The sequence below is a fragment of the Odocoileus virginianus genome, unplaced genomic scaffold (assembly GCF_023699985.2).
Source record: "Odocoileus virginianus isolate 20LAN1187 ecotype Illinois unplaced genomic scaffold, Ovbor_1.2 Unplaced_Contig_13, whole genome shotgun sequence".
Taxonomy (NCBI): domain Eukaryota; kingdom Metazoa; phylum Chordata; class Mammalia; order Artiodactyla; family Cervidae; genus Odocoileus; species Odocoileus virginianus.
Window position 1 is genome coordinate 1,432,697 of NW_027224330.1, and position 9,822 is coordinate 1,442,518.

The window sequence follows — 9,822 nt, forward strand, 5'->3', positions numbered from 1 at the left end:
TGGTGAAAGCTATGGTTTTTCCAGTAGTCATGTATGGATGTGAGAGTTGGACTCTGAAGAAAGCTGAGCACTGAAGAATTAATGTTTTTGAACTGTGGTGTTGGAGAAGACTCTTGAGAGTCCCTTGGACTGCAAGGAGATCCAACCAGTTCATCCTAAAGGAGATCAGTCCTGAATATTCATTGGAAAGATGGATTTTGAAGCTGAAACTCCAATACTTTGGTCACCTGATGCCAAAAGCTGACTCATTGGGAAAGACCCTGATGCTGGGAAAGATTGAGGGCAGGAGGAGAAGGGGACAACTGAGGATGAGATGGTTGGATGGCATCATCGACTCAATGGACATGAGTTTGAGTAAACTCCAGGAGTTGGTGATGGACATGGAAGACTGGCATGCTGCAGTCCATGAGGTCACAAAGAGTTGGACACAGCTGAGTGACTGAACTGAACTGAACTGACACAGATTATTGTACATATTGCCTATGAAATGAAGTAACAGCTGGGCAACACACACACACACATATCCCTATATTTGTACATTAAATTTCTATAATTTCTGACATGGTCTCTTGCAGACTACATTTGGGAACCATTTCTTATAATAAGCTAGAATACTACTTCTATAAGGTGACATTTGAAGAATAAGAGGATTTTTTTTTTAATTACAGAAATGTAAAATTTAGTAAAATTAAAAAGATCAATAATGAAATATTCACATTGATCAGAAGAAAGAGGGTTTACTTATAGAAAGGAAAGTATGGTGATATTATTAAAGATTTGAGTGCATACATATCATAAATGAGAGGTTCAATTGCTTGCATACACAGTTTTCTCAAAGCATCACAGAAGTTCCTTGTCCCACCCCCCACGATATGATACAAACCAAATAAGTTTTCCCAGCCATCACCTCTAACCTCTTACCCTGGCTAGAGATAGAGGGAGCCCCCATGTCATTTTTCTATAGCACGGTGGTTCAAGAAGAGCAAATCAACTTTAGAATCCGTTGAAATAGTCTTTTAACTCTCCAGTACTAGATGCTTAATTGAAAATTTAACAGAAAGGTACCAATATGCCATCATATGCTGGCTCCAGCCCTCAGAGAATTCTCCAATTCTGAAAGGCAAGAAAAATTCTATACTAATTACTAATAATAGGAATTATTATTTGCCTCTTAAAATGAATAGCTAAAAACAACCTAGGCTTTCCTTAATTAGTGCTAAAAGAGCTTGAAACCACAATATCCAAGAAGGTTATAAAAAGTAACTTAATATATGGCCAGCCTATATTGTAACAGTTCAGTTCAGTTCAGTTCAGTTCAGTCGCTCAGTCGTGTCCGACTCTTTGCTGTGAGGAGTCACCAAAAAGGTATACATATATAATATACCATGCTCATCAAAGAGCCCATAATGAATTTTAGGACTTCCCTGCAGGCTCAGAGGTTAAAGCGTCTGCCTGCAATGCAGGAGACCTGGGTTTGATCCCTGGGTCGGGAAGATACCCTGGAGAAGGAAATGGCAAACCACTCTAGTATTCTTGCCTGGAGAATCCCACGGACGGAGGAGCCTGGTGGGCTGCAGTCTACGGGGTCGCAAAAGAGTCAGACATGACTGAGCGAGTTAGCTAACTAACTAACTAATATAGTAAAAAAGTAAATATAGTGGCTAAGACAGTAATGCATCTGCCTGCAATGTAGGAGACGTGGGTTTGATCCCTGGGTCAGGAAGATCCCATGGAGAAGGAAATGGCAACCCACTTTGGTACTCTTGCCTGAAAATTCCCACGGATGGAGAAGCATGATAGGCTACAGTCCATGGGGTCTCAGAGTCAGACAAGGCTGAGCAACTTCACTTTAAATACTAAATAATAGAGAATTGAAATAATCATAAACGTTGTGTGTGTTACATTGTATGTATCCTTTGATATATTAAATTCATTTAATTACCAGCAGAGTTTCTAAATAATTCTGTTAGCCTAAACAGTGTGTTACTGAGTCCAGGTTATTACTGCTCACTGCAGGACAGGCCAATAAATCAAGAGACAAGTTGTTAGGGCAAGAAATAAAGACTTTATTTGGAAAGCCGGCAGACCAAGAAGATGGCAGACTAGTGTCCCAAGGAAGTATCCTAAGTTAGAATTCAGACTTTTTATAATATTAAATGGGGAAAAGGTGTGCTTTGTTGCAGCAGACTTCTTAGTGCTGGAATCCTTTCTTCTTGCATCTGTCCAGGACTCATCACAATGTCACTGTAAACCTCCAGTATGACAAATGTTATTCACTATTCTACAACTTTCTATCCCTATCTGAATGGAAAGTGTTATATGTTTAAATATAACAGAGCCTTGAGAATGGGCCGTCTGGTTTATTTCAGGCTACAGGCAATGCACATTCTTGTAGCAAAAACAACAGCATACAAAGGTTAAAGTAAAAGAAATAGACACAATGTGGAGTTGAATTTGTTCTTTCCTAAAATATCTGCAAACTACTTAATATTTGCCTTCCAGTTAGCCAGTTTACTAAGAGAGAACCATAGAGATCTGCCTCAGTTAATAGTTATATTGTTAGGGAATTGAAAAGTGAAGTTGCTCAGTAGAGTTCAACTCTTTGAGACCCCATGGACTGTAGCCTACCAGGTTCCTTGGTCCATGGGATTTTCCAGGCAAGGGTATTGGAGTGGGTTGTCATTTCCTTCTCCAGGGGATCTTCCCAACCTAGAGATGGAAACCAGGTCTCTTGCATTGCATTGCTTTACTATCTGAGCCACCAGGGAATTGAAACCAAAATTCAATTTTAGAAAATCAAATAAAATCTTTAGGGTGCTTTTCATTATACATTTTAGAGGTTCTGTCAGTTGATAGTTCACTATAGTAACACTTTCTCCTTCCTCACATTCCTTCCTGTGGTTTTGTCAAACTGAGTAAATGGAGGAATAATTTAATTTAATTTAATTTTGTTATGTCGAGTGTGGGGAAGATGAGGAGGTCAGGAAAGAGAATGAAACAAAGAACTGAGAAATGAACAAGCCAAAGACCACAGAATGCATGAACAGGCATGCCTAGACATTTGTGAGCACAGCCAAAGGGGAGCATGGGTTAGACAGGAGCCTCTGAAGATCCTCCTAGAGCCACAAACTTATGAGTGAGGGAAGATTTTACCAGGGATCAACTTTGGAATTCCTGTCGCCCAGTCTCCATCCCATAACCAAATTCAGTACCAAGCTTACTATTTTTAGAATCCAATTCCCTCATACAAATCTTTTATTTATTTATTTGTTGTTTTCCTCAAAAGTATTCAGCCTCTTGTGCCCTCTTATGCATTAAAGTTCATTGATTTGACATCAATCAAAAGATGTGTCATGAAGCAAAATGAGAACATTAATTGAAGAAACACATCTAGGGAGAGCGTATACCCTGGATTTCCTCTCCTACTCAACCCATAAGACAAGCAGCTTTTCTCATCTACAAGTTAAATAATATATTTATAAAAATTTTTATTTATAAACAATAACAACAAGTCTTGTAATCATTTGCAACCAAGACCAGACAGTGAAAATAAAGAGATTGATATACTCACCTGGTTGTTTAAAAACAAAATGAAACAGGAGGAATGTACAATTAAAGAAGTGGTGGCTGGCTGTTTGTTTATTCACAGTTATGATAATGCACCAAGATTCATTACACTCAGTGGACTATGTTCTTGGCTTTTAAGTAGAAACCATTAGCATCAATTTGTTTCTCAATTTTGCATGGCATATGGCAAAGAAACCATAGTGAAAATGTCATTTGTATGTAAAATATTGGAAACCTAAATCTATTTCCCCAAGAATAAAAGATTCAGGCCCTTGGTTCTCTCTGTGCTCTTTCATGCCTTAGTTTCTTTGAGTAGTTTGCAAATTAGTTATAGTAATCATGAAACATCTATAAAGATATCTGCACCTGAATTCTTCATGGAATAAGAAGTAACGTTTGCATTTAGGAGTGCATCTGCTCTGTAGCTTAAAGAAATAATTTATTTGACAGTACTGAAAGAAATTAAATGGGTGAATACAAAAAGTCACTTGTAGAGAAGACAAGCAAGGGATGCCGAGGGACTCACAGCAGTAGTCCAGCATGTTGGCTTCAGGTGACAGTGGTAATGATTGAGAGTATTAGGCAGAATATATTTTGGAGGTGGTAAGAAGAACCATTCTGATGAATATACTGGATATGGAGAAAGAAGACAGGAGATGAATCAAGAATAACTTAAGTAACTCAGAGGATATTGGTTTTATTTACTGAGATGAGAAGATCAGATGAAGAACAGGAAGAAAAACATTTACGCTTGAAACATTTATTAGACTTGCAAATGATATGTTAAGTAAATGAGTGGATTCTGAAGAAAAGTTGGGCTAGAGATAATTGAGAGTATTCAAAGCCATTAAATTGGCTAGCAAGTGTGTGTAAATAGAAGAAACCACAAGAAATTCAACATTTAAAGGTCCCAGTGGAGAAGCCAGAAGAGACAATGAGTATCAGGTAAGAGAAAAGGGGATATCATGGAAGCTAAGAGAAGAGCATGCTTCAGAAAGAAGGGAGTGCTCAGCTGTTTCCAGTGTCTCTGAGAAGTCACTGTCAGCAGGAGTGATGACTGGATTTGGGAAATGGACTTCATTGGCCATTGTATTAGGCACGGTCTCAAAGCACCGGTAGTAACACAAGCCTTATGGGAGTGGGTTGGGGAGAGAATGGGTGATGGTAGTTACTATAGAACTTCTGCAGTGAAGATCAGGATTTTAAGCACATTGTGTGCCTAGTAGCTCAGTCGGTTCTGACTCTTTGCCAAGCACCGCTGTCCATGGGGAATCTCCAGGCAGGAATCCTGGAGTGGGTTGCCATGCTCTCCTCCAGGGAATCTTCCCAACCCAGGAATCGCACCCAGGTCTCTACATAGTAGGTAGATTCTTTACCCTCTGAGCTGCCAGGGAAGCCCAATTAAGCGTATTAGCTGAAGACAAATGAAGGCTAAAGGGAGGATTTTTTTCAAGGTGAAAGATACAACTCTGCCTATACACTAATAGGAACAATTCAGTAAAAAGGAAGAAACTAATGGGACGCGAGAGAAAGAGGATAAATACCAAAGGAAGATCTTTGAAATGCAGGAGTCACTGGGGTCCAGGATCAAATGGCAGCGTCCTTGACAAGGGCAGACTTTTCATCCTTTGCAGAAGGAGATACAGGTAAAGAGGTAGGGTTCATGACAGGAAGGTGAGAGATTTCCAGTTGTACTTATTTCTTAAAAGAATGAAGCTACATCATTCAGCTGAATCAGAGGATGTGCTTACATCAGAGAGGTGAGAAAAAAAAAAAAAAAAAACATAGAAGAGAAAGGAGCATGAATGAAGATGGTGAGTTTGGAGACAGAAACCAGCTGGGTAAGTCTAGTAGGTTTGCCTGAGGTGCTTGATCACTGCAGGGCTGTGGTCATGGCTGCACCATGATGAGATTTGATTAATATAAAACTAACTTTTTTCTTCTTATAATGTAAAAATTAAAAATCAAATGAGCAAATAAAATCAAGATACAAACTCAAATGTAGATTTAATGATTATTTAAGCCTGTGTCCCAAATAGTTGGTGTCCCTTTAGAGGTCAGCAGAGTAGTATTCATTAAATGCATAGAGGAGTATATTTTTTTACAAGCATAGATTTGGGAGTCACATAACTCTGCCACTAAGTAGTTACATTATCTCAGTTTCTATAGATCTGTTTTCACATCTGTAAAACTAGGACTGTGTCTAAATCATAGGCTTGCTGTGAAGCTTAAATATGTGCTAATATGGGCCAAGTCCTCACAAAGAAACTGACACAGTTAACCTTTAAATAATAGTAATTTTAGTTACTTGTGAAACGAGTGATTGAGGTGACAAAAATATTTAAGTTGTGAATGTTGCTCTAACCTCCTTGTCTCTGATATGTAAACATGCCAGAAACAGAGAATGAAAGAGAGCAAAGTATAGTCACCTAAATAATCAGCTAATACTAATTAAGAACTGACTATTCTTCTTACTTATTACTTCTCATTTGACTCATTTATTATCTCCAGGATTTAACTTTTCAGTTCAAAGCATAATGAAAAAATTTCATCCTTTTTCAGACCAAATAATATCTCTACTCTAAAAGCAACCAAATAAACTATGTATTATCATAATTACACTAAAGATTTTCCTTCCAATGAAGCAAGGATTCCTTCTTGATTTAAGGCAGCAAAGAGAAAATGCAAAAATAAAAAGGAATTACCAAAATACAATTAACATTCAACTATGCTAATGAAGGAATAAATAACAAGAGTGGGCTCTGGTGTTCCCTAAGCTATTAAATAAACTTCTATAACAGGAAAGTCAGCTCCTGCAGCAAGGGAGCAATGGACAAAAGTATAAAGGATACATCATGCAGAAGGGAAAGTGACCGAAAGCCAAAGGCATTGTCTTCAAATCAAAGGGCAAACAGCTCACACAAAAGAACTCAGGAGTTATTGTATTTCTAGCCACTAGCATTAATATACTTTTTCTCCATATTGCTGGTATTTTGTGTATCAGTTGAAAATACAAAGAGATAAAAATTAAGAAAAAAATTGCATCAACTTATTCAGTCATTCTATCATGGATTCCAGTAATTTAGGTGATTGATTGCTGTTTGTCAGCAAGACTAGGCTCTAAAGATTCAGGAAACATTGCATTTCATGCACACCAATGCTCTCCTATACACTGCAGTGTATAGCAGCAAGAGGAGCCTAGAGTAAAAGCAACTAAACTTGCCTTTAAAGCAAGTTATTTTTTTAATGTTTCTAGAATGCTATTAGTCTGTTTTAAATTAACAAACACACTTAGATCACGCACCTTTGAAGGATTTTATTGTCTAGTACAAGCATTCTTATATGAACAGCCACTCTGACTAAACAACTTTTACAACATAACATGTAGTTATATATGTATGTAACATTGAAAAGAAAACAACTCACCAGTGATCTCTATTGTCTGCATTATTTAGCCATTTAACTACTATGTTGCTACTTATTTACTATAGTCTTTGCAAATTGAATCTTCTATTAAGAGAGTTTTTCTACTAATAGCTTTTTGTACTGGAAAAGGGCCAGGATTGCATTCTCTTATGAGACAATTTAGATCAGAAAGTAACTAAAGAACAGCTCTAGCTCCGTAGGAAATGGATTTCTTGCAATTTGCTTCCTTTTTATCCAGGACATTGCTGTGGCAGATATGTATATCTGCAAAAATTATACATTATACAGTGTACATTGTACATTATAAATTATACATTATACACAATTATACATTCTAGACAGTGAGAAATCCACAAGAAAAATTTTAAAGAGAAAAATTACATTTTATAGTTTATTGTTTTGGGGATTTTTTAAATGTCATAAAGAAATTCAAATGGAAAAAGAAATGTTCTGTATATTTCTGCTAAATTACCCACTAAATCTGAATATGGTGGATGTGTCCAGCTCTTTTTTGTTTATTTTTTAAGAGATGTGCTACAGTTCCCTTTAGTAAATCTTGATGATTTGCAACTAGATTTAACTAGATGGAGTCAGATGTTAATAAATGGGATTATGACTGGAAAATGTATGCATCTTCTAAATTATGACTTTGTGTTTAGTATTTTAAAGAAAGGAAGGAAATTATATTGAAACATTTCAACAAGCTAACACTTGGGCCTCTGTCACACCATAACTAGAGAGAGATTTCCCTTATTTAGAGGTTATTAGCCTGCAGACAAAGAAAATGAATACTGGCTGTGAAAAACTCAGTTTGGGTTTATTACAAATAGAGATGTGTTTGGTATTTAAAATAAGCTTTTTTCCCCCTCCTACTAGTGACTTGTCAAAGGACATACATTAATTACAAACCAGAAAGATGCTCTTTCACTGACTTGGGGGAAGATTTTGTTGCTTAGTAATTAATCACAGAAAACAATTGAAACAATTAAAGGCGCCGCATTCACATGTGACTCCATAGGTATAGGGGGAAAAAAAAAAAAAGGAAAACTAACTGAAACTACATATGCATACATAAATAGTCAAGTTGGGACTCTCTGTTCTCCTAAATCAGATGGAAGATTTAAAAGCATGACTGCAGCTGTCTGGTTTAGAATACTAAATAGCTTTGAAAGGAACAAGTACAAATTCTTTGACTAAAGTTCATACTATCCACTGTATATGATTGTCCTACTATATGTCAGAATAAAGCCGACTTTCTCCACCAGAAATGCCAAAATTCACAAAGGAGATGTCATTCAGCTTGAGACATTGAACCATTTGAACCATTAGGTAAGATGGTTAGAAGAAATACTTTCAAACGTATCAAAATAGCAGCTTCAGCTTTGACAAACAGTGGAATCTTGCCAGAGAGGTATTGCTTTCTCAATGAAAGTAGGAACAGATTAGGTTCCCATCTTTACCCTTTATTCATTATTCAAACATGAAGTTTCAAATGACAGATGAAGGCAAGAAAAATGCAAATGCCATATTATTGAATGTCTGTGTGAGGACTCATTCCCTGCCAATGAATTATGCCCAGATGATAACAATGTACTTTATGAAAAGAATTAGATTCTCCTCCATAATAAGAAAATTTGAATTATTATTGAACTTGCTTAAAGGAAAGTTAAATTGTATTTAACACCAGTTTCTTGCACAACCATTCACAATGATTTCACTATTGTAAAAGAATAAAGTGTCTTGGTTCAAAATATTTAGCACTTCCAGCTTCAAATAAGCCTGTACTGGTCATAAAGACTCAGATGTTCAGATGGGACAATCGGTAAGTGTTTTTCTTCCAGATATTTCTCAATAAACTGGTCTTAGATTTTATTATAAAATACAGTAAATAGACTAATAGGGAATGAAAGAAAATGCATTTTATAAAATAGTATCAATTTGTAGTTTAGAATGCATTAAATTTAAGCACTCACTCACACACACACACATACAAATATAGACAATATGTGAGATTCTAGTTCCTTAGACTAAGCTGTTTGATAACATAACCTGTGTCTTAATTCACCATTGATTCTCCAGCATATTTCTGGTATCTACCAGGTGCTTCATAATATCGTGGACCATGTTAACTATCTGACCTCTGGAAAATGGTGAAAATCTTTTGTTAAATAAATGATTTCCTTCTAGGTTAACATGGCATCCTCATTTTTTATTTTGATAAATCTATTTTTTTCCATAAAAATCTGCAGCATTGGATGGTCTATAGCTGCCAAGTGGTAATATTAAAAACATAAAAATCCTTATGAACTGAGTTTTAAGGAACTTAAGCCAATGTTCAATAGGGTCTGTTGAACCATCAAATAGACACGGACCCAGGAATGTTGAATTCTGTTGCCCAAGACTTTCTCTCCTTTTGCTTTCTTTACTAGTTGTTGACTCCTTTATAAGCAATAGGAAGATAATTTTGCATTATGTCTTTCATTTCTGAAAGAACTTTTGTTTAAGGGTTTAACCTGAAAATCAATTCTAGCATTGTACACAAACAGAGACTTCATGAAACTCCTAAGTTAATACTGTTAAACCTATTCACTAGATGGCATTATTTTAAAACAAGAAAACAAAACAGATTCAATAAAATCCCTATGAAAGGTTCAGTGGTATTTTTCATAGAAATGGAAAAGTAGTCTTAAAATGTATATGGAACCATAAAATACCCAAAATACTCAACACAACTTAGAAAAAGAACAAAGCTGGAAGTATCATTCCTCTACTATGAAAAGCATAGTATTAATCAATGATAATAGAACCAGTATGGTGTGGACATTAAAA